This window comes from Myotis nattereri, assembly GCF_964212035.1.
Source record: "Myotis nattereri genome assembly, chromosome: 1".
NCBI lineage: Eukaryota > Metazoa > Chordata > Mammalia > Chiroptera > Vespertilionidae > Myotis > Myotis nattereri.
This window is the reverse complement of record NC_138075.1, coordinates 27412027-27439134: the sequence shown is the minus strand read 5'-3', so window position 1 is coordinate 27439134 and position 27108 is coordinate 27412027. Positions and strand designations below refer to the sequence as shown.

Sequence of the window (27108 nt, the reverse complement as noted above, 5' to 3'; positions counted from 1 at the left end):
TCTAAGAATTCATAACTACTTCTTCTCAAAAATGTACTTTTTACTATAAAAACTCTTAGCTTTTCCTCCTTCTTCAGAACACTCTGGATATGGCCTAATTGTGTTTCAGGTTTACAAACCCTAAGACCTTTATAATTTACTAGTGGCCAGGTGCACGAAATCCGTGCACTTGGGGTGGTGGGGGGTGTGTGTCCCCAGCCTGGCCTGTGTCCTGTCATAGTGCCATAGTGCGGGAGCCCCGTGATCTATTGCCCCAAAGAGGTAGGCCCCACCCACCCATCCAGGGCTCCTCGATGGATTGCCCCAAAGAGGTAGGCCGGAGCCAGGGGGAGGCCTATGGACCCCCGGGCTGGGCAGTAGCGGAGGGGCCTCTCTGTGCACCTGCAGACCCCTGGCACAGGCGTGCGGAGAGGCCTCTCTGCATGGCCCTGCCCCTGTCCCTGATGCTGCAAGTCCCTGCCCACCTGCACCTGCTGCGCATGCAGCCTGCTGATCAGTCATTACTGTGATGGTGTCCCGACCAATTTGCATATTACCCTATTATTAGTATAGATTTCTAGGCAAAGCCTCCAGAATCTTTTTGAGTTTGTTTGACCGTGGTTACATGTATAAAAGTCCCTACCTAGTGCGTGGCACACAGTAGGTGCTCAATAATATATGCTGTCATTCTTATTGTTATAAGTATCTAGTGGCCCAGTGCACAGATTCATGTACATTGAAAGGAAATTAACTAGAAGAAATATTTTAATATTGCTTTTCACCCTTTCTCTATAACAGAGGTGTCAACCAAATTCACGATCAACAATGACAGATGGAAACACATGCGTGTGATTGGCGCCAAGAGCTTTATATGTATCACGTATGTGCAAGTCAACTTAGCCTTTTATAGATATAGAATAAACTTGCTTAATTAGACCTGCTTTCTGATGTAACTAAACTTTTTCCAGCCCAGTGAAGTACTCCAACTTCTCTTTCAGGTAATTGTCAGCAACACAGCAATAAATATCAACATGAAGCAGATTATTATTGTAGATCATGCAGGGAGAACAAAGGGTAAAATATTTAACTGCAGCAGTGTTTTTGTTTTTTTTAAAAAAAAATATATTTTGTTGATTTTTTTACAGAGAGGAAGGGAGAGGGAAGGAGAGTTAGAAACATCAATGAGAGAGAAACATCGATCAGCTGCCTCCTGCACACACCCTACTGGGGATGTGCCCGCAACCAAGGTACATGCCCTTGACCGGAATCGAACCTGGGACCCTTGAGTCCACAGGCTGACGCTCTATCCACTGAGCCAAACCGGTTAGGGCTGCAGCAGTGTTTGACTATATTCTGCACAGTGAGAAAACCTGAAGTCATTTTCAAGGTCCACCATTTCTTACTTCTTTTCAATCGGATCAAGTTTCTCAGCTTTCTAAATCTCCATTTCCCAGCTAATGAAAAGAAAATAGGATTCCACCAAGTCTCCTATCTACCTACTCCAGGGCTTCTGTGAGGATCAAATGAAATGAGAAAACGCTTCACAGACATTAGGTTATAGTGTGAAATGTTTGCACCTGGCTATAAAGCAAGTCGTGTTCCTGGGCTGAAGAAACTGCAAGGAGGCTAGTCCTTGCTAGGGAGAGGAAGCTAGGCATTGCTACGTGAAGTCATTACCCAGATGGTTGGACACTTAGCATATTAGCCATATCTATCTATATCTATCTATCTATCTATCTATCTATCTATCTATCTATATGATAGCAACAGAGATACAATATACTAATTCTGAACCTTTTCTCTCTTGCACTTTCAGGGAGCCAGGTTCCTCTTTTGTGCCCTCTAAGGGGTACAAGCACAAGCTACCTGTTAGATTCCTGGGAGAGAGAAGGAATACTGTGCCTTCTGACATACCATACCAATGACCAACTTATCTCAGTTTGCCCACAACTGTCCTAATATTAGAACTGGAAGTCTTAGTTCCTTGAAATCCCTTAGCCCCAGGCAAACAGAGAGGATTGACTTCTCTACACGCTGCAGCGAAGACGGAAGTCTGTCCAAGTGCAGACGCAGGCACTGATTCTCAAGTAAGAGGGCCTCGACATTTAAGAGCGCCTCTGAGACAGGCACTGTACAAGGCCCTGGGCACAAAGATAAAAAGTCACAACCATCGCCACGGAGGAGCCACAAGCCCTGTAAACACATCAGCGGAGCATTTATCTCTTAGGACCGAAATGCGATCACCAATAACTTATGTAGCCACAGTGCACAAACTACTCATATAGCAAGGTGCTGGAAAATAGCCTCAGGCGGGGAGACTCCGGACAGGAAATAGAGTGAGCAGTGTGGCGGGGTTGTAGCTCCGCCTCTGCCTGTCCTCACTCAGCTTTGGTTTCATCAACCTTGAGATTCGTCGTGTGCTTTTAGCGTGCTGAGGAATCACTTCGGAATGCTCATTAAAATAGATTCCTGAATCTGACCCTAGCTTTACTGAATCGGAAAGGTTGGAGGTGAGGCCCCCAAATCTGTATTTTTACACCCACTCCAACCCTCGGAGCAATTTTGACGTTGTCAGGCTATGCGCCATAGTTTGGGAGATAATGGCCTGCCTTGGTGATAGCTCTGGCGAGTGATTTAAAAGCTAATAAGGCAACAAGCAAGAAAGTGCTTGGAGAACCTGACAGTAAACCAGTTCTTTGCAAATAATAGTAATCCAATAATCCAAATAATATATTAAAAAATCTAAATAATAATAGTAAAAGAGCTGGAGGACGAACTGCAAACAGGACACAGCCCAAGCTTAAACCACTGCCCCAGGCACTTCAGCGCAGCCGAGGTGACTGTCCCTTTAAGGCCCTCCCACCCCCACCCGGCTCACCTTCTGGGGCACGTGGCCCGCCGGCAGCGCGTGCGTGCTGGCCGCTGTCGAACGCCTGAGCCTCCCTGTAGGGCGGTCGCAGCGGCGCGACGCCGGCGCTTGTTGCGTGCGCGCGTGGCCCCGCCCCTTCCCCCTCCCTTTTCCTTCCCCTCCTCCCTCCCCGGGCCTCCCCCCGCCCGCGCCGTACAGCTGGGCTAGTGACGCGGGAGCTACCGCCGCCGCGTTCTATTTTCTTTTTTTCTCCTCAGCCGGCAGCAGCCTGCGCCCTGCCTCCCGCCTCCTCCTCCCGCAGCGCCGGCCAGCTGCAGCCAGACAAGGGCACGCGGGGCACGCGGGGCCTCGCCTACACCCGAGAGGGCTGCGGGCGCGCGCAGGCAGCGGAGCGGATCCCGGCGCCGCGGAAGCTGCGAGCGCCCCCCTCCCGGAGGTCGCCGCGCCGTTCCCGGGGTAAGTTGTCACCGTGCCCGGGGAGCGGCGGGGTCCGGCATTGTGTCACTGGCGCGCCCGGCTGGCTGTCAGGGGCTCGGGGTGGGCGCGCACCGTCCAGGCCGGACGCTGGGGAACCGCGGCCGGCCGCCGGCGTCAGCTGCTCTGTGCTGTCTCGCTGTCACCGGCGTGGGCCGGCGGGGTCCGGGGCCGGGGAGTCTGTGCCGAGGCCTCGGGGAGGGCCAGTCGGCCGTATTGCAGCCGGGAGCTGAGTGGCGGGGGTCGGGGCACGCCGGCCTGGCCTCGCCCGGCGTGCGGGGTCGTGCTCGCTGCCGGGGAGTTCAGGGTGGAGACCGCAGTGGGCGCATCCCTGGAAAGGAGGTAGGCTGAGGCCCTCTTTCTTTTATTACTATTATTATTTCCCCCGCCAGCCGACTCCAGCTGCGCGTCCCGCACGGGGGCAGGGTTTGCTTAGCGACGGTGGATTTCCTGAGCGAACCTTGGAGTTCGTGTGAGCCCGGGACTTTTCTGCAGCCCCGGCGCCCCTTCTGGTCTTTAATCTCAAAAACTTCTCTTATTATCCCGGTTGAGACTCACCGAAACCGTTTCCTGTTTATAGATGTAGACTTTCTTTTTTATTTTATTTTATTCGTGTAGGTCTGACCCTCAGGTAGGGTTGTGGCTGTGAGGTTGCTGAAAGTGGAAAAAAGTTACCTGTAAGGAGATGAGGAGGGGGAGGTGGTTTTGGGGACCGTAAGACCCAGGAGAAAAGAGGCGTCACAACCAGGTCCCTGGCCGGTTCCAGGGAAGTTCATGTTCTGGCGAAGAGGCCTCATGCTGCTGTTCCCACAGGATGTTCTCTCTGGCAGGCGGCTCATTGGGCTTTGTTGCTCTTGGTAACTGGGCTTGTGTGTGCTTTGTACAGAGGTGCCATAAAACTCCTCCTCGGTTCAGTTAAACTGCAGGTATTGACTCCCTTTCTAGATCCACGGAGGTGGGAAAGTGGGCCTTTCCACCTTTCACAGTGGCTAATTCATTTCTTGCTCTCTTCATTCCTCTGGTTTAAAATGTATGTATGGATGATGTGTACACACACCCTTTCTGGTTTGGGAATTCCACACCTAAATTCTCACCATCCAGTGGAGGCTAGTAGAGACATGTGCCTGGCATTCAGTTCTGTATGTATGGGCTTTGCATTTTTAGCTGGAGGCATGTTCAACCAGAAGTGAAAATTTTCAGAGTTTGGGAGGGGCGCTCTACTTCCCCCTCAGTAAAGGAAGTATTCAATAAAGCAGCAATAATAGCAGTAATAAGGAAAGTTATTGAGGACTTGGTATGTATCGAGCCTTGTGCCAAGAACTTTACTTTCTTGATCTCCTTTAAATAAACAACAAATTTTTTTAGTAGGTATTGGTATTATTCTCCCCCCTCCCTTTTTTTTTTTAGTTGAGACCAAAGCTAAACAAATAACTTGCCCAAGGTCACAAAGATAGCTTGTGGTGGAGCCCACACTATAACTACTGGATTTTACTGTTAGTTTCTAGTTTGCTTACTTTCTGGTAAACCCAGAGTCATTCTGGAGTCTTTTCAACAGCACTGCTTCTTCAGGCTATTTTTCAAATCCTGAGCACTTTAACTTTTTCTCCAAGGTATGTTTGCACAACATTCATTTGTTTGTTTATTCTTCCATTCAGTACTCACAGGTATTTATGTGGTACAGAATGTATGTTAGGCACTGTGCTAGGTTTGGGGGATACTGGAATAAATAAGACAGAACCCTCATGGAGTTCACAGTCTTTAAGTCATTTTTGTTTATGTTGTTAATTTTCATCGGTGGCCATTTGCTGCTAAAGGAACTTGTGCCCAATGAATTAACTAGAGGCCTGATAGGTAGGACTTCCCTGTACACACTGCGACTTTTTGCATACTGTAGTAGATACGGCATGTGATACAAGTCATCACCTACAGCTAGACTGGAACAGGAACTGGGTGCTCAGAACCGGGCCTGCCCGGACCTCTGCTCTGCAGTGTTTAAACCCTGAGAGCAAACTTACTGTCAAATGGCAGAGTTCAACTTATTTGCTGAGGTGTGCCTTCTCAAAGCCCAGAATTTGGGCTGACAGAAGAGGAAGAAAGGTAGACTAAGATGTTATTAACAAAACAAAAACAGCTGAAACCGGTTTGGCTCAGTGGATAGAGCGTCGGCCTGCGGACTGAAAGGTCCCAGGTTCGATTCCGGTCAAGGGCATGTACCTGGGTTGCGGGCATATCCCCAGTAGGAGATGTGCAGGAGGCAGCTGATCGATGTTTCTCTCTCATCGATGTTTCTAACTCTCTATCTCTCTCCCTTCCTCTCTGTAAAAAATCAATAAAATATATTAAAAAAAAAACAAAACAAACAAAAGATGTTACTGATGCAGGCTGGCAGATGAAGAGACCTTAACATTTTGTCTGGTTTCCTGCTTGGTCTCCATCTCGTGGTGATTGAACGTGTGCTCTTATGTAATGGTGCACCTCCTGGCAGGGGATTTCCTGCTTTGCTGTTGCTGGGGCAGCAATTCCTATAGCTATCCTCTCCCTCCATACACACATATGCAACTTCCAAAGGTAGTAAGTCACTTGGCTTCTTAAAAGTAAGAACTTACTTTAGGTTTATTGCTACTAAGCATTGTTTCACTTTCTTCATGCTTTTCCACCCCCCAGATGAAAACTTGCCTTATGTTTTAAATCTTTCCTTGCGCTCTTTTTCCATATCCTTAGCTCTTTTGACAACCAGGTAACTACTGGTACCTGTTTGTGGGGTCAGAGAATTACAATATCTTTTTTAAAAATTACAGAGTCGCATGATTTTACTCATTTCCTTACCCAAACAAGTGAACTGGGGAGAATGTCTTTAGGAGAGCTGCTTGCAGGCAGAGAAGGAAGGTCAGACAGCACATGTGCATGTCTTTTCCCTCTTGTTCCCCACTTACCAAGAGGTAGCAGCAGGGCCATAATGCCCTCTTATGGGTCTGAAATGCCTACTTGGAGACCTGCATGTCAGCAGACCCATTGGGCCAGGTTGTGTAATTGCATGCATGAAGCATTTTTACTAAGCTCCTGAGCTGTCATGTGATCCCCAGTTGAAGGTGACAGGCAGTATTCATTTTCCCTTTTCTATCTGCCTGGACAGTTAGGGATGTCTTGTTTAGGGGACATTCCATCAAGCAGTAGAAGAAAGATGAGAAGAAACGAATAATAGAAGAAGCCCAGTACTTTCAAAAAACAACAACAACAAAAAACTTTGGAAGCAAATATTGCTCTGATGCAGACTTGAGTGGTGAGAGTTAAGACAGTTGGGTTAAGGGTAAGCATTGGGACAAATGCATATGTGATGATAGAGACTCTCCCTCAACTTCTCCTCAAGATGGCTTCAGTCTGGGGCCACCCACATATTCCACTGTAGTGAGATTGCATTTAATGGAATGTGTCTTTTTTTAAATTAATATTCTTAGGTTGCCATATCGCAGGAAACTTGAAAACTAAAGCAGTGAGAAATAATGCCTGTAATGTGGGAAGGCTATTTTCCTGTTGGTGGGAGTGACAGATGTCATTTGAGGATGGGGCTGAGGGTTTTGTAATGGGTATTTGAAGCTGCTAACAGCTGTGGATCTGAGACCAGTGAAGCAATGTCAGGAAAGCATTGGGGTGACTGTCCTTGAGCATCAAGATCTGTTCACTCATACCCTGGGTGGGATTCAAGGCAACAGCCTTTGTTCCCTAGGGTGATGGTAAGTTCCGGTCTCTGTGTAAAAACCTTTATCTGAAAAAGTAGAGGTGGAGAAAGAATAACCTTTTACAAGGCTTAGGTTTTAGCCCCGGAGCCTGTCAGGCACCTGTGAATGATTCCTTTTTCTAGTGCTCATGTGTTTCTGTGATGGTGTCATTTTTCTTTCACTTTTAGTCTTTTGGCTTGGAAGCAGCAGGGTTCCTGTTTGTTCTCTCATCCTTTGATTCTTACCTGAGTGTGGAAGACTCCACTCTGCTGGTAGACCTTGTAGTGGCGCCAAACTGGTTTACTTCAGCCAGGATAGGCCACCTGTGCTATTGTCAGGGCTGGGGGACAGTGGAGTCCCTGTGAAGGTATTGGTATAGCAACAGCAGAAAATGCAACTGTAGTGAAAAATAAATGGGTTTCACAGACTCTGGTGTTGCCTGTGATGTATTCTCTCTCCTTGGCTCTTATATCTCAAAAAAGGAAAATAGCCACCCTTGAAACATCTAAAGGCTGTATGCAAGAATCAGAAACAGAATATTGTTGAAGCTTTTTTTCTCAAGCAGAAACAGATGCAGTTCCCTGTTACTGTCGGCAGTGTTAGTAAATCCTTAAAAATTACCTGATAGCTATGTGCCCTTAAATGTACTACACCTCCCACACACATATATAAATATATACTTTTTCTTTCTTTCTTTTTTCTTTTTGGCAGGGCCCCTTTCCTTGACTTGGGGAATGTTAGCCTGGGATTCCTGATGACAGTAATAGGTTCTCAGTGGGTTTGCAGGTGGCAACATTGGTAACTGACAATTCTTTATTACTCAGAAGATCTTTGTGGTGAAAATGAAATGATTTAGGGTTCTTTTCTCCTGTAGTTGGAGATTGGGCACAAAATCTTGTAAGAAGAGACACAAATAGGGGCTCTGTCCCAATTCTTCTTTTTTACCATCTTTTCTTAGGTGGGGGAATGTCCACTCTTTCCAAGTCCAAACTCCTGCCTGCAGTGACTTGCTTTCACCCACAGAAGTTTAAGATCAGGGTGTGGAATTGCTCTGTGTGCACTCTCCTTGCTGAAATTTTGGCTACACTAGGCTTTGGCTTCTGAAATAGCCAGTAAAATGAAACTGGCTTCTGGGAATGAGATAGGAGTGTTTATCCCTTTCTTCCTTTTTTGGGCTGTTCTGAGGTGATCTCAGTGAATTAAGGAAGTGGAGATTTAAGAATGGGAACTTTGAAAAAGAGAACAAGGTGGTTTTGCTTATTTTGCTTTTTATTATTTTTTAATATATTTTTATTGATTTCAGAGAGGAAGGGAGAGGGGGGAGAGAGAGAGAGAGAGGAGAGAGGAGAGAGAGAGAGAGAGAGAGAGAGAGAGAAGAAGAAGAAGAAGAAGAAGAAGAAGAAGAAGAAGAGGAGGAGGAGGAGGAGGAGGAGGAGGAGGAGGAGGAGGAGGAGGAGAGGAGAGGAGAGGGAGAGAGAGAGAGAGAGAGAGAGAGAGAGAGAGAGAGAGAAATAGCAATGATGAGAAAGAATCATTGATCGGCTGCCCGCTGCACACCCCCTACTGGGAATGGAGCCAGCAACATGGGCATTTGCCCTGATGGGGAATTGAACTGTGACCACCTGGTTCATATGTTGACACTCAGCTACTGAACTGCATTTAAATTGTAGCTAGGCAAACTTTCTGAAGGAAGATAGAGGTGTGTGCGTGTGTGTATATCAGTACACTGAGACAATTTTACAGAAAGCTTGGAAAATAAAGGAGAAAAAAGTCACCATAATTCTACTATCCAAACATTTCCATGTATTCTGTTTTTTTCTTTTATTTGGTAATCTGAGTACATTCAATTTTGTATTGTTTTTTGAACTTAGCGCTATATCATAAACACTTTCCTTATGGCATGTAGCCTTCTGTAATTATTTTTAATAACTTTATAATATTCCATCAAATAGATAATCTGTGATTTAAATATTATCTTTTATACACCTAGGTCATTTCTAGGTTTGCTCAAGGAGAGTTTTTTCAGAGGGGTGCTTTTATTTAATCTAATATGTATTTTTTAAAAACAACTTTATTGAGACCATTTATATATCATAAAAGTAACCCATTTAAAGTGAACAACTCAATAGATTTTAGTATATTTACAGAGTTGTATAGCTGTCACCACAATCTAATTTTAGAACATTTCATCTCCCCCAAAAGAAACCCCACTTTTAGTCATTCCCTGTTCCTCTACAGTGCTCCCAGCCCATGGCCACCACTAACTAATCTGTTCTCTCTGTAGTTTACCTATTTGAACATTTCATATAAACAGAATCTTACAATATGTAGTCTTTAGTAATTGACTTCTTTCACTAAGCATAATGTTGTTGAGGTTTATCCATGTTGTAGCATGTAGTGGTACTTCATTCCACTTTATTGCTAAATAATCTATTGTATACACCTTTTGTTTATCCATTCATCAGCTAATGGGCAGTTGGGTTGCCTGGTTTTTGGTGACTAGGAATGATGTTGTTATAAACATCCATGCATAAGTTTTTCTGTGGCTATGTATTTTTATTTCTCAGGGAGATATTTTAAAAGCTGCATTCAAATTTTACTTTGAAGTTTCCATTGTACTTGGTTATGCAGTTTGTTTGTGGAAGGACAGTGTTATAGCAAAATCTCTTGGTGTTGGGGATATTGCCCTGAATTAAGAAAAGATGTTATACACACAAACACAGAGAATCTTTTGTTTATGAAGTTTGAACTCTCCAATAGCATTGTTTCCAACTCTTTGGTGAGAACTGTAAACAGTAGTGAGAGTTGAGAGATGCAATAGTGTCTAAATTCAGTGCACATGTACTGCTGCTTTTTTTTTTTTTTCCAGTCCATACCTGTTTTATTTTATTTTTTTAATTTTTTTTAATTAAATCTTTATTGTTCAGATTATTACATTTGTTCCTCTTTTTTCCCCCCCATAACTCCCCTCCTCCCAGTTCCCGCCCCACCCTCCGCCCTCACTCCCCACCCACTGTCCTCATCCATAGGTGCACGATTTTTGATCAGTCTCTTCCCGCATCTCCCACACCCCTTTCCCCCCCAAGAATAGTCAGTCCATTCCCTTTCTATGTCCCTGATTCTATTATAATCAACAGTTCATTCTGTTCATCGGATTATTTATTCACTTGATTCTTAGATTCACTTGTTGATAGATGCATATTTGTTGTTCATAATTTGTATCTTTACCTTTTTCTTCCTCTTCCTCTTCTTAAAGGATACCTTTCAGCATTTCATATAATCCTGGTTTGGTGGTGATGAACTCCTTTAGCTTTTCCTTATCTGTGAAGCTCTTTATCTGACCTTCAATTCTGAATGATAGCTTTGCTGGATAAAGTAATCTTGGTTGTAGGTTCTTGGTGTTCATCACTTTGAATATTTCTTGCCACTCCCTTCTGGCCTGCAAAGTTTCTGTTGAGAAATCAGCTGACAGTCGTATGGGTATTCCCTTGTAGGTAACTGAGTTTCTTTCTCTTGCTGTTTTTAAGATTCTCTCTTTATCTTTTGCTCTTGGCATTTTAATTATGATGTGTCTTGGTGTGGTCCTTTTTTTTGGGGTTCTCCGCGCTTCTTGGACCTGTAAGTCCATTTCTTTCACCAGGTGAGGGAAGTTTTCTGTCATTATTTCTTCAAATAGGTTTTCAATATCTTGCTCTCTCTCATCTTCTGGCACCCCTATAATTCTGATGTTGGTACGCTTGAAGCTGTCCCAGAGGCTCCTTACACTATCCTCGCATTTTTGGATTCTTTTTTCATTTTGCTTTTCCGGTTGGGTGTTTTTTGCTTCCTCGCATTTCAAATCATTGACTTGATTCTTGTGCTCCTCTGTTCTGCTGTCGGGAGTCTGTATAATATTCTTTATTTCAGTCAGTGTATGCTTAATTTCTAGTTGGTTCCCCAATATAACATCGAGGGTCTCATTAGTTTTCTTGTAGATCTCATTAAGTTTATCGGCGGCTTCTAAACAGTTCTTGAGAGACCTTAAAAGTGTGGTTCTGAACTCTATATCTTCCATTGACAATTTTGTCCTGTTTCTTTGTCTCCGCATTTTGTTATGCTTCCTTGATGCACCCCCTAGTGGTCTTTGTTCGTGGTCTTATAGTTAAATTTTGATTGTTGTAGCTAATTCCAGGGAGGGTTTGACCTCCAGGCCAAGTGGCTATGAGAATCAGCTGTGTCAGCAGTGAGAGAACTTCTGTCCTCTAGGGAGGTGCTAATCTGGCGTTTGCCTGAGGCTATCCGGCAAATGCCTCTGTGCAGGGCTTGGGCGGGGCTGGTCGCACAGGATCAACAGGGTGGGCCAGAGAGAGCAGTTATGGCGGCTCTCAGTCCTGTCTCCAGGGGCTCTGCCTCTCTTGAGTCCCAGCACCCGCTGCAAAGCTCGGAGAGAAAGCTGCACTCGGCTCTGACCGAAGCCAGACAGTCCCGCTTCTCCCGCTTGAGTCTGGGTCCCTAAAGACTCGCCCGGATCTGGAGCTCAGAGTCTGCGACTCCCTCCCGATTGAAAACGCCAACCGCGCCCTCCGCCGCCAGCCCGCTCCGCGCACTCCGCACCTCAGAATTTGACTTCAGCACTGCGCCTCCTCTGAGTGTCCGTATGCGTTTCTCTTTCCTCCTAGTTGTAGGACTTCCACTCAGCCAGCGTTCCAGTGGTTCTGGGTGATGTCCCTCTGTCTTTTAGTTTCACTTTTGAAGTAGTTGTTCAAAGCAGCAAACTCCGGCGTTAACCTATGCCGCCATCTTGGTTCTCCTTGCTGCTTTTTTTAAAAAAGGATTTTCAGCATGAAGCTTCAGTTCTAAATCAGATCATTGTGTTTTATGGAGAGCTTTACCATGAATCCCACAGAACTTTCCTTATCAAATGTAATTTGTAGTTTTCAGAAGCATTTCCTTTCCTTATGAAAAATCCCATGCCAGGGTTTGGGCACCTGCTTGGAGGCTTCTGCTAGGCTGGGGAATGGAAGGCTTACTGAATAGAGAGCCAACCTTTGAAGTAGGGGGTAGGGCTCTTTACTTGTGGACCCATTTGCACCGGAGGTTAAAAATATAGATCATGCCAGACACAAAGAGGAACAGATGGTGCTGCTGGGAGTGTCATTTCCTCTATGGGATCCACCCTTGGGTGATTTTACATCATACCAGCCATGTTACTGAAATATTGCAGTAGCTGTCTTGCTTTCTCTGCTCCTCGATCAAACGTGCATATGCCAGCCACCTGAGTTTTTTATTATAGGGTCAAGATGGTTCTACCCCAGAGAACTATGTGGGTCACAGGGCACATGTGCTTTGTCCAACAAACAGGACAGAAACCAGGAACTTGAATTATTTCCTCCTATTCCTGTATTAGGTTTCTGTGCCTGCAGCCAAGTCCAAGGAATCAGTCCTTCCAGAAAATTCCCGTGTGTGTGTGTGTGTGGGGGGGGGGGGGGCTGTAAATAAATGTTTGTGTATGCAGTCGTAACTTCCCTGCCACAAGTCATTGCCAAAAGTTTGGATTCATGCAAATTCTATTCCCAAGTCCTAGGAGTCTCAAAAGGCTGAGTGAAGTGAGACAAGATTCTTATCTGAAGATCTGAATTACTGACTATGGTATCCAAATGTTACTACAAAACTCCTTGTCCAGCAGAGAGACTCTGTAGGCTCATGAGATGCTGGAGTTGGAAGGGTGGAACTTTGGAGATCATTTCATTCTACCTCCTCATTTTATAGAAGGGAAAATGGAAAACGGATGCTCAGAAGCTGACTTCCCTGAGTAGTGACAGGGCCAGGAGAGAAGTCAGAGCTCTAGATTCCTAGTTTAGTGTTCTTTCTACCCCAGTGTTTTTGACTTCTCTTCTCTGGGCCTGTCCCAGGAAAAGGGATTAGGAGCCCAGCGTGGTGTGTGATTCATATTGTTAGGAACAAATTCATGCCCCTTCTGTGATTGCGGTTTTGCGTCTAATAGTGAAACTACAAAGAGGAATGAGTCTTTACTAGTAAGGGTAGAACTGTCCTTAAAATGGGTACTGTTGTTCTTAGGTTGGGCCTGCTTAACTATTTTACCTCTGTATTGTGCTTCTTTGCAGTTGGAAAACAACGTCTGACTCTAAGCCAATAAGATGTGTCCTCTGAGTCATTTCCCCCTTTGGGTCCCTCTTGCCCAGCCTGGGACAGTGGCAAGAGCTGGTGACATCTAGGTGTAGTAGAACTGCCTGATAATTGAGAACATGCTGTCTGGGAAGGCTGGATGCTCTCTCTCTTCCACCCCATTAACTGGAACCCTTCATGGCTGTGGTTCTGATTTCTTCAGGTTTATATTATGTAGGACCAGCCACCCATCCAAATGCAATGTGAACACTCATCTCTAGCTGTGTCTCTAACCAGCCAGGAAGGAAATAAGCTGACTAGGCTGAGGTTATCCTATATAGTAAAAGTGTAGTATGCAAATTGTTCCCTAGACTGGGAGTTCTTCCAGGAGTTAGACCAGGGGGCGGGGCCTACCAGGGGAAGGGAGGGAGGCCCTGGCTGGCCACCACCAACCGCATGGGACCCTATCAGTGCACGGCCTCTAGTATATGTTATAAACTTTCCCCATCCTGAAAACCATTGAGCAGTTTTGTTTTCACTGGGTGCTGATCTTTCAGTTGGCATGCTCAAGACATTTCTAGAGAATTAAGAAATGGTATGTTGGCTGGGCCACACCTTTATCAGTCCTTGATTCCCATCCGCCTCCAGGTAGAAACTCTGCCATGGGAAGGCTATCTACCTCCTTGTTTCAGTCCTGTGGGGATTTTGCTTGTTACACAGCAGTATGACAAGAAAAACAGGCTCTGGGTTTCATAGGAGTTCATTGGTCCATCTCCCTCCCTTTACTTGCACCTTGAAGCCATAATAATTTGTGTGCTGATAATCTGGTTGGGCTTGACATCAAGCTGGTGGGAGGTGGGTACCTGATTGCTACAGAAACTAAAAAGAAGTAAATCTAATCATTTGTTTGGCAGGTTTTTAGTGAATACCTGTGGTCGGTGCCAGGTATGTATACCCACCTGAGCTCTTTTGGGGATGCTAAACAGATAACAAAATGGACGCGATATTTGCCCTTGAGGAGTTAACACTGTGGGGGAATACCCTTGGATTATTTAATTTGAGAGTAATGGAGGAATGTGTTGTGTACAGTCAACTTTCAGCTTGACTACTCTGAAGGAGTCGTTCTGACTTTTTCAGTAACATCTGCGCCCCAAACCAATAATCACCCTGGAAGGGAGGAGGGCTTGAAAAATATTCTTGGAGAATTCTTCCTGGACTCCCAAGTAAAGAAAGCAAATTGCCTTTCACTGCAGAGTGAGCTAGGTCTAGGAATTTGGTCTGGTGTGAGAATGCCCGTTTTCTGGCTTTACCTAACCAATCAGCTTTTCATGTGGGAACATTTTCTAACCCTGAAATAACTTTTTTTTTTTAAGAGGAAAGCAGGTTTGGATTCAACAGTGAGAAATTGGGAGAAGAGAAATGGATAGATAGGATCAGTAGCATGACTTCCTTGGGAATCTTTTTTTCTCCCATCTCCCCAAGCCTCAGTTTTTAGATATAAATGTTGATTTGTGATATCTCTTATCCTGATATATCTGTGTATTTCTAACCTGCTGGGGGCAGTAAAGGACCTAATACAATACCGGCAAAAATGAGACTCCCAATAAATGCCCTTTGGTTCTAAGGGCTCCTGGGATTGCAGACTGGGTAGTCATCTCTATAGGTCCAGGTTCCAGGCTGTGATTGAAAGTCATCTCAGGTCAGTGATTGTCTCATCCACTCCTTTGTACTCAGCTCCTGGATTAATTTGTTCACGGATAAGTGAGTGATCAGGTGTAGACGATTAAAGGAAAAGGTGAGAGGGCAAGGTAATTTTGAGGATATGAGCCTTGATGAGGAGGAATCAGAGTGGTAGTATTAATGAAATTCTAAAAAGAGACATTTGGGCCTGACCAACGTGGCTCAGTGGTTGAGCATCGACCTATGAACCAGGAGGTCACGGTTTGATTCCCGGTCAGGGCACATGCCCGGGTTGTGGGCTCAATCCCCAGTGGGGGATGTGCAGGAGGCAGCCAATCAATGATTCTCTCTCATCATTGATGTTTCTATCTCTCTCTCCCTGTCCTTTCCTCTCTGAAATCAATAAAAATATTTTTTTTTAAAAGAGACATTTGGAGGGAGGTCTGCTTTGAATGAAAAACTAATATAAACTAGGAGATAAAATGCTGTTAATGTTCACCAAGTTCACTGTGGCTGGTACCAGGAAAAGAAGACAGCTCGGGAACCATGGAGGTGGGAGGAGGTGAAGGAAAGGGGGTGTTGGAGGTTGTTCAGAATGTTTTAGCAAGGTCAGTCATAAACACAGGACTCCTTAAGAATTTGATCTAAGAGCAGAAAGTACCCTTGCTAATTTTCAGGTGCAGGTCTTTGTTTCTAGAACTCTATCATTCATTTAGAAGCTTCTGGAGGCATTATCACGACCTAAATTTGATTTACACATGTGCATCTTAGTTTGGCCTTACTTACATATATATTTAGCATCCACTGTGAATCCAAAGTAGTTAACACAGGATGGCTTGTTTCTATTTGTTCTCCAGAATCTTTTGGGGATGGTTCTATTATTTCTGGAATTATAAAATACTAGAGGCTGGTGTACAAAATTCATGCAGGGTCTCTCAGCCCTGCCTGCAATGACGCTAACGTCCCGTGCCCTGGCCTCTGGCCAGAGGACCCTCCCTCCACATGGCCGGGGCGTGGGACACTGGGCCCCCGGCCCCGTCCTCCTCGCAGCCAGGGTGCAGGACCTGGGCTTGCATCGCCAGGGCGCCGCCGCCAGTGTCCTGTCCCCCCCCAAAAGGCACTGCCATCTTTGTTGCTGAGTGATGGTTAATTTGCATATTACTCTTTTATTAGATAGGACAGGGATCCCGCGGGCCACATGCGGCCCGCCGAAAACATTTATCCGGCCTGCCAGGTGTTTTTGCCGCCGCTGTGTACATAGGAATTTGTTCTTAGTTTTTTTTTAAACTATAGTCTGGCCCTCCAACTGTCTGAGGGACAGTGAACTTGGCCCCCTGCTTAAAAAGTTTGAGGACCCCTAAGATAGGATAATGATGTGGGTCATGTCCTTTGAAGGTCTGTGTATGCTTTGAAAAATCACATCTTTGAAAGAAATGCTGCTCTCTATAAGTACTGATTTCTTTTTTTTGGTATATATATATATATACATACATACACACACACACACACACACATATATATATATATCCTATCTAATAAAAGACAAAAAGGGTAATTGATCATACCTTCGCTACGCTTCCCATTGGCTAATCAGGGAGATATGCAAATTAACCGCCAACAAAGATGGCTGCCAGCAGCCACGCAGCTGAAGCGAGCGGGAGGCTTGCTTGCTCCAGTGACGGAGGAAGCCAAGGTTCCCCGCCTGCCGCGGCCTGCCTCTGAGCTCCGAAAGCAACAAAGTTTCAATTATAGCAGCTAAACAAACCCCAGATACCTGCTTTCAGCAGGCCATGGCCTCAGAGCTGGAGCGAGCAGGAGCCTGCTCTCAGCTCCAGTGACGGCAACAAAGTTTCAATTATAGAAGGTAAATAAATCCCAGAATAAAAAGAAAATAGAAAAAAAGGAGAGGCTGGGAGCTTCAGTTGCCAGCCAGCCTGAAAATGGCCCTCAGCTCCTCACCCAGACTGGCCAGGCACCCCAGTGGGGACCCCAACCCTGAAGGGGGTGTGACCGGCTGCAAACACCCAACCTGGCCAGACACCCAAGCGGGACCCCCACCCTGATCCGGGACACCCTTCAGGGCAAACCAGCCAGCCCCCTCCCGTGCACCAGGCCTCTATCCTATATAGTAAAAGGATAATATGCAAACTGACCCTAACAGCAGAAAGACTGGGAATGACTGGTCACTATGACACACACTGACCACCAGGGGGCAGATGCTCAATGCAGGAGCTGCCCTCTGGTGGTCAGTGCGCTCCCACACGGGGGAGCTCTGCTCAGCCACAAGCCAGGCTGATGGCTGCCAGTACGGTGGTGGAGGTGGGAGCCTCTCCTGCCTCCTCAGCAGCGCTAAGGATGTCTGACTGCAGCTTAGGTCTGCTCCCTGCTGGCAAGTGGACATCCCCCGAGGGCTGCCGGGCTGCCAGAGGGATGTCTGATTGCCAGCTTAGGCCCGATCTCCCGGGGAGCAGGCCTAAGCCAGCAGGTGGTCATCCCCCAAGGGGTCCCAGATTGTGAGAGGGCACAGGCCGCGCTGAGGGACCCCCCCCCCCCCCAGTGCACAAATTTTTGTGCACTGGGCCTCTAGTATATATATATGCAACAGTAGAATAAACAGATTTCAGAGGCTCTGGTGTTGGTAAAACTTTCTGTGAATAGCAACAAGGTAGGTATTTTTCAAGCAGTGCATCTGAATGCATTTATTAATTGAACAAATATTCATTGAATGCTCTTTGCCATATAATCACCCCATGCCTCCTAGGAATTCTTTTCAGCACACAAGTTAACAAGTTTTTTGAATTGTTCTCTAGTGTTTTGGTTAGTCTCATTTATCCTTATAGATTTCAAGCCCCTTAAGGATGGAAAGGCCTGGTTTAAGCTTCCTCTGCAGGCTGGGTATGCATATTAATAGCAATAAAGACTTTTTTCATTTTACAAATTGTTTTCAGATAAGACATCATATAATAAATACTGTGAGGAAGGTTTTAGTCCGATTTTACAAATGGGGAAAAAAAGGCCTTTGATAACCAGTTGACATCATTCTCTGTACATGTAAATAGTGATGCTGGGTCAGTTATGGCTCAGGTTTAATCAGACATTGGTTATCCCATGAAGGGAAATAGGAAACTTCCTGGAATTGCAGACTGGATAAATTTTAACTTCCTCATGAAAAGCAATATAATGACTTATTTCCTGTCCCCCACCCCCATCTCAGCATAGGTACTCAAGGTTACAAAAATGTGCAAATGTACATAATTTGAAAGGACAACTTTAATGTTCTATGGAAAAAAGCATCTCCATATAGCCCAAGGGGCTTTTATTTTTATTCTTTGGAGGAGAGGAGACCATAGGGATAAAACCCTGGCATCTAGAAATCCATGCAGTTTTTGGGTTTTTAGAGGGTCCATTTGGGGATATGCCAGAGCAGAAATTCTGAGTTCCTTTGGTTCTGAGGGCTCTGTGATGGGGATTTTGAGTGGCTCTGCAAACTTACTCTGTATCATGCCTTGTTGCAGTCTTCTTTCTGTCTTTCTGCAGAAAGTGTGTTCTGACTTCAGGGAGCAAAGGTGGGTCTGGGGCCTCCTTGAGATGCCACCCCCCCCCCCAGTGCTGTTTTTAAGAACTCATTGGGGTTCCTGAAGGAGTGTCCTTCCTTTTTTTTTTTCTGACCCAGAGACCCAGGCTCTCCTGTAGGTGAGGCTTGACCTTCTCTTCCTCATTGCCCTGCCTTTGTTTTCAGAGCCAGATGAGCCTTAGGTTGGCCTTGAGGAGGTTAGAGGTGAAGGTTCTGCCTCACCCATGACAGCTTAGATTGAGGAAGCATAGAGCAGGGCTAATGTTACAGGGACAGGGTGTGCTTGGCCAGCTCTGTCTGTGTTTTCCATTTAGTTGGGAAAGTGGAGGAGTAAGACTGGCTGTGGGCCACACATAGTTTCCCCCTTTCCTGTGGTGAATGAAAATGGCCGATTGTTTTAAGGAGTGGGTACTGAGTGGGAAGCAGTGGGAGACAGCTGGACTTGGAACCAGACTGATCGTGCTTTCAGTCTCAGCTCAGCCACTTACCATTTGTGTGACTGTGAGTAAATTTAACCTCTGAACCTCAGTTTTATTGTAAAATGGAGATGATAATGTCAATATTACCTGTCTCCAGAAGGATAGCTACCAAAATACTAAGGATTACCTGGGCTGGGGAATTCTGGGGTCAGGAAGGGTAACAGGAAACTATAACTTTTTTTTTTTAATGTAATAATCATTTAGCCTTAAAAAGGAAAAAATTCTCCACCAGCAAACAGACAGCCTACTGAATGGGAGAAGATACATGTTAATGATATATCTGATAAGGGTTTAATATCCAAAATATCTAAGGAACTCATACAACTTTTTTTTAAAATTAAATCTTTATTCAGATTATTACATTTGTTCCTCTTTTTTCCCCCCATAACTCCCCTCCTCCCAGTTCCCACCCCACCCTCCGCCCTCACTCCCCACCCACTGTCCTCATCCATTGGTGCACGATTTTTGTCCAGTCTCTTCCCGCATCTCCCACACCCCTTTCCCCCCCAAGAATAGTCAGTCCATTCCCTTTCTATGTCCCTGATTCTATTATAATCACCATTTCATTCTGTTCATCAGATTATTTATTCACTTGATTCTTAGATTCACTTGTTGATAGATGCATATTTGTTGTTCATAATTTGTATCTTTACCTTTTTCTTCTTCTTCCTCTGCTTAAAGAATACTCTTCAGCATTTCATATAATCCTGGTTTGGTGGTGATGAACTCCTTTAGCTTTTTCTTATCTGTGAAGCTCTTTATCTGACCTTCAATTCTGAATGATAGCTTTGCTGGATAAAGTAATCTTGGTTGTAGGTTCTTGGTGTTCATCACTTTGAATATTTCTTGCCACTCCCTTCTGGCCTGCAAAGTTTCTGTTGAGAAATCCGCTGACAGTCGTATGGGTATTCCCTTGTAGGTAATTGAGTTTCTTTCTCTTGCTGCTTTTAAGATTCTCTCTTTGTCTTTTGCTCTTGGCATTTTAATTATGATGTGTCTTGGTGTGGTCCTCTTTGGATTCCTTTTGTTTGGGGTTCTCTGCGCTTCCTGGACCTGTAAGTCTATTTCTCTCACCAGGTGGGGGAAGTTTTCTGTCATTATTTCTTCAAATAGGTTTTCAATATCTTGCTCTCTCTCATCTTCTGGCACCCCTATAATTCTGATGTTGGTACGCTTGAAGCTGTCCCAGAGGCTCCTTACACTATCTTCGTATTTTTGGATTCTTTTTTCATTTTGCTTTTCCGGTTGGGTGTTTTTTGATTCTTCGCATTTCAAATCTTTGACTTGATTCTTGAGCTCGTCTGGTCTGCTGTTGGGAGTCTGTATAATATTCTTTATTTCAGTCAGTGTATGCTTAATTTCTAGTTGGTTCTTTATCACAACATCGAGGGTCTCATTCGATTTCTTGTAGATCTCATTAAGTTTATCGGCAGTTTCTAGAAAATTATTGAAAGACCTTAAAAGTGTGGTTTTGAACTCTATATCCTCCATTTCTGACATTTGTGTCCTGTTTCTTTGTCTCCGCATTTTTTTTTAAAATATATTTTATTGATTTTTTACAGAGCATAAGGGAGAGGGACAGAGAGCTAGAAACATCGATGAGAGAGAAACATCGATCAGCTGCCTCCTGCGCATGTCCCACTGGGGATGTGCCCGCAACCCAGGTACATGCCCTTGACCAGAATCGAACCTGGGACCCCTCAGTCCGCAGGCCGACGCTCTATCGACTGAGCCAAACCGGTGCTGGCGTCTCCGCATTTTTTTATGCTTTCTTGGTGCACCCCCTAGTGGTCTTTGTGTGCAGTCTTGTAGTTAAGCCTTGATTGTTGTAGGTAATACTGGGGGGGATTTGACCTCCAGGCCAACTGGCTGTGAGAATCAGCTGTGTCTGCAGTGGGGGAACTTCTGTCCTCTAGGGAGGTGCTAATCTAGTCTTTGCCTGAGGCTATCCGGCAAATGCCTCTGTGTAGGGCTTCGGCGGGGTGGGTCCCACGGGATCAATAGGGTGGGCAGAGTGAGCAGTTATGGCTGCTCTCAGTCCCGTCCCCAGAGGCTCTGCCTCTCAGTGTCCCAGCACCCGCTGCAAACCTCGGAGAGAAACCTGCCCATGCCAGACAGTCCCACTTCTCCCGTTTGAGTCTGGGTCCCTAGATACTTGCCCGGATCTGGAGCTCAGAGCCTGAGACTCCCTCCCGATTGAAACAGACAACCGCGCCCTTAGCCGCTCCATGCGCACCTCCGCACCTTAGTATTTGACTTCCGCACTGCGCCTCCTCTGAGTCTCGGTATGCTTTTCTCTTTCCTTCTAGTTGTAGAATTTCCTCTCAGCCAGCCTTCCTGTGGTTCTGGGTGATGTCCGTTCCATCTTTTAGTTGTATTTTTGAAGTGGTTTTGTGAGGCAGCAATCTCCGGTGTTTACCTATGCCGCCATCTTGGTTCTCCGAAACTATAACTTCTTAAACTTACTTTTTGTGTCATTAAAATTTTTTTTACTCATATGTCTAACTTAAATAATTAATTAAAATTATGTTTAAAAGTACTCCCTCCTGAGAGTATTATGAAAATCAAGCCCTGGCCAGGTAGCTCACTTGGTTAGAGCATTGTCCTGATGCACCAAGGTTGTGGGTTTGATCTCCGGTCAAGGCACATATAAGAAGCAACCAGTGAATGCATAAATAAGTGAAAGAACAAATCTCTCTCCTTCTCCCTCCCCCTCTCCCTCTCTCCCTCTCTCCCTCTCTTCCCCTCTTCCCCTCTCCCTTCCTCTCTCCCTCTCTTCACTTCTCCCCTCTCTCTCAGATCAATGTAAAAATAGAGTAAAATGGGATATTTAAAACACTAAGTACAGTACCTGACAACTGAAAGATACTCAAATGGCAGTTTATTTGGGGAAGATATTAATTAGTAGTCAATCCTTGCTCTTGTAGTGTTAGATTTTGTGTCTAATTTGTATGGCTTTGGGTAAATTTCTTTAAGCCCTAGCTTCTTCACCTGAAAATGGAGGATTGCAATAGTGTCTACTACCTCGGTTTGGAAGAGACATGGAAAGCAGTTAGCCTGGTATCTGGCACATAGTAATTGCTCAGTAAAGGTTAACTGTTATCAGCACTGGCCAGGGCCACAGATGGAAAAGGCACCACTGATCTGGGTAGAGGGGATTGTTGAGGGTCAGTTTTGTGGAGCTGAGTGAGGTGGAGAGGCCAGCTTAGGACCAGGTCCTTTCTCTACTCCCCAAAGCAGATTGACCACATGTAGAATGACAAAAAGGAGGGGCTTGTTTCCTCTCTTCTTTCTTCTACATCCTCCTGGCTTGGCAGGTGGTAGACTCCTTACTACTGCCCTTGAAGGTTCCTGTCTCTCAACTCCTTCAGGTCTAGTCTCTGTTAAACTGCCCTGCTGCTGTAGTCTACACTAACATCTTCACAGTTCTGAGTCTTCTCTTTTCTCCCTCTTTCATCCTGGAAAGCCCTCACAAGGATGGGCTCAGCTTCTCTAGGGCAAGGCTTCTCTCCATACCACTTTAGTACTGTCCATAGTTTTCTTCCTGCTGCGTTTGTGGGAAACTATCTACCTATTTGTGGGTTGAATGGTTGAGTTGAAGCCAGACTTGGTGGGAAATAGGTTTTGAGTTTTGCTGTGGGGTCCTGTTCTGTATAGCCACATTTTGCAAGGAAAAAACGCTGAGTGATGTCAGCCCAGTATTGTTTATAGGGAGTGAGAAATTCTCATCTCCAAACTCAGCTGTGGGGCCAGAGCAGATTATGCCCCCAGTTTCTCATCTTGGGTTTGTACGATACTTATACTTCTCACCCTTACCCTGCCATTTCTCTCTTTATCAGACTTTACCACATTTGCCGTGCTCTCTCCTTCACAGGGGTCATGAAATACTTACCAGTTGGTAAAAAATATAGGCGATGCAGTGTCAAAAGTTGTACCTAAGTTTGCCTACTGGCCTGGATGAAGGAGTGTGCATATTTGTACAGACTATTGTACTTGATAATTTTTGTTTATTTCAAATGTACCTTTTCCCAAATTTGTAGTGAGTGGTGGTTGGAAAGCCTTTATTCCATTATTCTTTGGACTATATGCTTGGTATTGAGATCACATTTTATAATTCCTCATCAGGATATAGACGAGTTGGCTATGACTCCCAGCCTGGTTTCTTTTCCTTATTTATGGCATCAAAATGCTTCCTATTGGCTTGGCAAAAGGAAGATTCCTGGAGGACTTTGAAAGACCTCATGGAAAGGACCCTCCTACTCTCAGCTAATTGCAAAATCACACTCTTCAGTAGAGAAGCCACCCTCCCAGCTGCTTTATGAAAACCCCTCTAAAACACAAGTTGTTCAGGCTGTTTATCATGTTTCTGTAGTATTTATCCAGTTTTTGAAGATAGACTTGCTTAAATTCATTCTGGTTATAAGGGTGATGCCTGGACGTTTTGTAGGGGATACTTATAAAAGAACTAAGCTCTGGGTTTATTTCAGGCTTAATCATGAACTTGCAGGAGCAGCTTTAGGGCAACAGGAAGAGGAATGGCACACTGCCTTGGATCTATCATCTAGAATGCTATCTTTTGGTAATTGTATTGTAGGCAGTCCTTGGCCTATGTGATGTGAAGCCTGGGCATTATCAGAAATGAACCAGATGGCATTTCTAGTAAAACTGGCAGATGTTTTTACTATCAGAATTAATTTAAAAAATTTTGCATGTAAATATAGACTTATGGAAATCTCCCTTTTGGGGTTCTGGTGCTCCCTTGCCTTTATCCCTTGCTTCTGGCCAGAAATGACTTTCAACTTTGTGTCTTCCCATCCCCTTTGGTTACTTTCCTCACTAAATGGGTCATTTGTGGTGGAGAGATATAAAGTGATTAGTCCTCTCAGTGTAATTTGAAGGTTGTTGATGGGACCATGTGCCAGAATGTATCTGCTACACAGATAACATTGGTGACGAAAATGTTCATCACTTGAGTTATTCCTGTGGATTAGGACATTTGGATATAGTGACTGTATCAGGGTCACAGAACCCAGAAAAGAAAGAAGAAAAATCCTGTGGGGATTAGGTCAACTCAGAAGTATTGAGTGCATGTGCTGTGGTAGATGCTGTACAGATCAGAAAACCAAACTTAAAAAGTTAAGTACTATAATTTCCTGGGTGGGAGCTAGAACCAAGGTTGGAGTTGGTACATAGCCTGTGTTTTTTTCATAGCAGATAAAATATATGTGGATTAGGAAGTTGGGGTGGAGAATGAGATGGTGAGGGAGGCATAGGACAAATGCCTAGACAGAGGAGGGCAGGGCCAGGTTGGAGCTGCAGTGGAGGGGTGCTTGGGAGTGGATGGTCCTGAGTGAAGGGTGTGGAAAGGAGAGGTTAGTTAACAGGATCACACTGAAGGGGAAAATAAGGTGGGTTGTCACTTGGGGACGGGTATACCATTGGTAGGATGGCAGCTCTTCTCTAAAGGAAGCCCTGCAGGTGGCAGTTGGGCCCTGGAGGAAGCCTTTTAATCCTGGTATTTATAGACTGGTCTGTACTCCACTGAAAGGCAACTCCCATTTCAGTTAGCAAAGGCAGCATTATCTGCCTTTGACACACTGCATTTATAGATCCTTATTTGGCCCAGCTGGAGAGGCTGGGTAATATCCTGTTATATTATCATGACTCCCTGCTGCCTCAGAGGTTGTGCAGGGACAGTTCCCTTTAAATGACCTCTGCCTGCAGCCTTTCCTGCAGGTGCTCCTTTTCCTCTCAGGGATGAATTGGAGTCAGGACTGGGAGAGGTAGCCTTTTGTGTCTGTGTTCAAGGTAGCCAGGAATTCCCTGGAATGATGATTCTGATTTGTTTCTAGTTCCTTGTCACAAGGCTGGGGTTGCTTTGCCCTACATGCAGTCCAATTCAACACTGATTTATTGACACGTATAGTATGTGGGTGGGGGAATGGTATACAAAGATGACTAAGACAGGTCTCTGACCCAGTGAGGGGGATGCTGAGTAAACAGCTCCAATGGTAGGACTGGTTCCTTTTTCTTATAGCAGGAAATGTTCACAAACTCTGTTTTGTCTAACTTAAATGATTGTGAGTTTTGATTATAGTAATAATGAATTGAAGACTGCTTTGAAAAATATAAAGCTCTAGATTCATGCAAAACTTTCTTAATATTACAAGGTAGATTTGTAATAAAATATAACACATATTGAGTGCTTTCTATGTGCCAGACACTGTTTTAAGTGCTTTATATGAATTAGCTTATTTAATCTTCGCAGCAATTTTGAAGTAGGTTGCTTATATTATACTCATTTTATAGTGGTGAAAAATGATGCTAAAAGAGAATTAAAAACACCCTTCTAGGATGCACAGAGTGGTAAGTAATAGCAGAGCCAGACAGTCTGAACTCTTGTTACACCTTGTGGCCTCTGTAAAGACCCTGGGGAAGTCAGAGAATGGAGAGGGGATTCTACCTAAAGTAGAGGCAGCAGCCAGGACTTACCCTCAAGAGACCAGAAGGGAGCAGAAAAAGGTCAGGCTGTGCTTGAGAAAGCATTAGCATTTCTGCACAAACTTAATTACTGAAACTGGTTCCGACTTGATGCCATATTTTTTGGGTAGTAATGCAATTGAAATAGATAATTGAAGTCAAAGAGGAAGGACACAATTGATGAGCTCACATAGTATGTGGATGGACAATTATTTACTCTGATTAAAACAGAGGGAAAATTTTAAAGTTAGTGCTTCTTTAATTTACACACCAGTGCAAAGACCCAGGCAGTGTGCTTTATGTTGGGTCTTTGAAAGAACACACATTAAAAAAAAAACGCACAAAACTCTTCCTCTCAGCCTATTGCTGTTGAAGTTTCTACTAAGGATATGTGTTTGATCATTAATATGCACTGTATCCATCTTTGGCAGTTATTTTCCAGAGAAATCAAGCTCCTTTTATTTTTTTAAAGATATATTTTATTCATTTTTTTACAGAGAGGAAGGGAGAGGGATAGAGAGTTAGAAACATCGATGAGAGAGAAACATCGATCAGCTGCCTCATGCACACCTCCTACTGGGGATGTGCTCGCAACCAACGTACGTGCCCTTGACTGGAATCGAACCTGGGACCCTTCAGTCCGCAGGCCAGCGCTCTATCCACTGAGCCAAACTGGTCAGGGATCAAGCTCCTTTTTTGAGTCAACTTCTAGTTAGGTATTTCCAGTGTGGGCAGATTGGGGCAAACATTTATGCAGATGATGGAGAAGGCAATCTCTTCATCAGATGCATGTCATAAAATCTGAGAATTAATGTCTCTGAATTCCGGTTTCACTCCATTCCATTTGTCAACAGCTTTTTTAGCTTGTGGTCCCTATGACCAAAATACCAGTCTCATTAGCAGTTAAAGGGAGTTAGCCATCAGCGTCTCATGACCTAGTTTCCAAATCTTGCGATGGCTTCAGAAGTTTCTTAGAATACCCTAAAGCAGTGTTTCTCAAAGTGTGCTTTAGAATCACCTGACATACCCTGTATGGGAATCAGTTCCCTGTGGATGGGACCCTGGTATCCAAACACGTTTGCTTTTGCTCTGGTTCTGACATAGAGCTGGGAAGCCAAGCCCAAGCCCACCTCAAGAAGATGTATAGCTGCAAGGAGCAGTGTGAACAATCTTCAAAGCTTCCTATTTTCTTTTTCTAATGAATGTGAATTTTGCTCCTGTTTCATAGTATATCCATGATAATTTTAATATTTAAAATGAATTACATTAACATGGAATAAATTTGAACCTCTATCAAGATTGCATGTTTTTGGGGTCAGATTGCTTAGTTTGTAACCTTGGCTTCATGAATTGGTATCTGTGTGACCTTGGGCAAGTTTAACCTCTCTATCTTGTATTTCCCTTCCAGAGCTCACTCAATGTTCACTTGTTATTTTGCTACTTCAGTGTAGGAGGGTCAGAGATGGCAGAGTGGCCCACAGTGTATTAGAGGGAGGTCTTCCTGTGGCTCATGGCCTTATACTGGGCAGCCCTACTTTGGGACAGACACTCAGCAATACTTCTGTTTCAAAGTGTTCTCTCCCCTTCAGAGCACTTAGTGTGGTTTTCAGTGATGCTGCATACTCAGATATTAGTCCTGGTTCATGTAGATTCTGCTCTCCTGGTTTTGTGCTCATTTTCACATAGCCAAACAGTGAGGGATCTTGGGCCTTTTTTCTGCGGTAGGAAATAGTACTGCCTCTCAGGGTTGAT

General features: G+C 44.7%; 1 protein-coding gene across 1 annotated transcript in view; it reads left to right on the top strand.

Annotated features, from left to right (window-relative positions):
- The first annotated feature begins 3264 nt into the window (after nt 1-3264).
- The window catches only part of SUSD6 (sushi domain containing 6), a 103779-nt gene continuing 79935 nt past the window's right edge, over nt 3265-27108 (top strand). The window contains exon 1 of the mRNA XM_081087652.1: nt 3265-3304. The gene's annotated coding sequence lies outside the window, so the exon portion shown is untranslated. The remainder of the gene's footprint in view (nt 3305-27108) is intronic.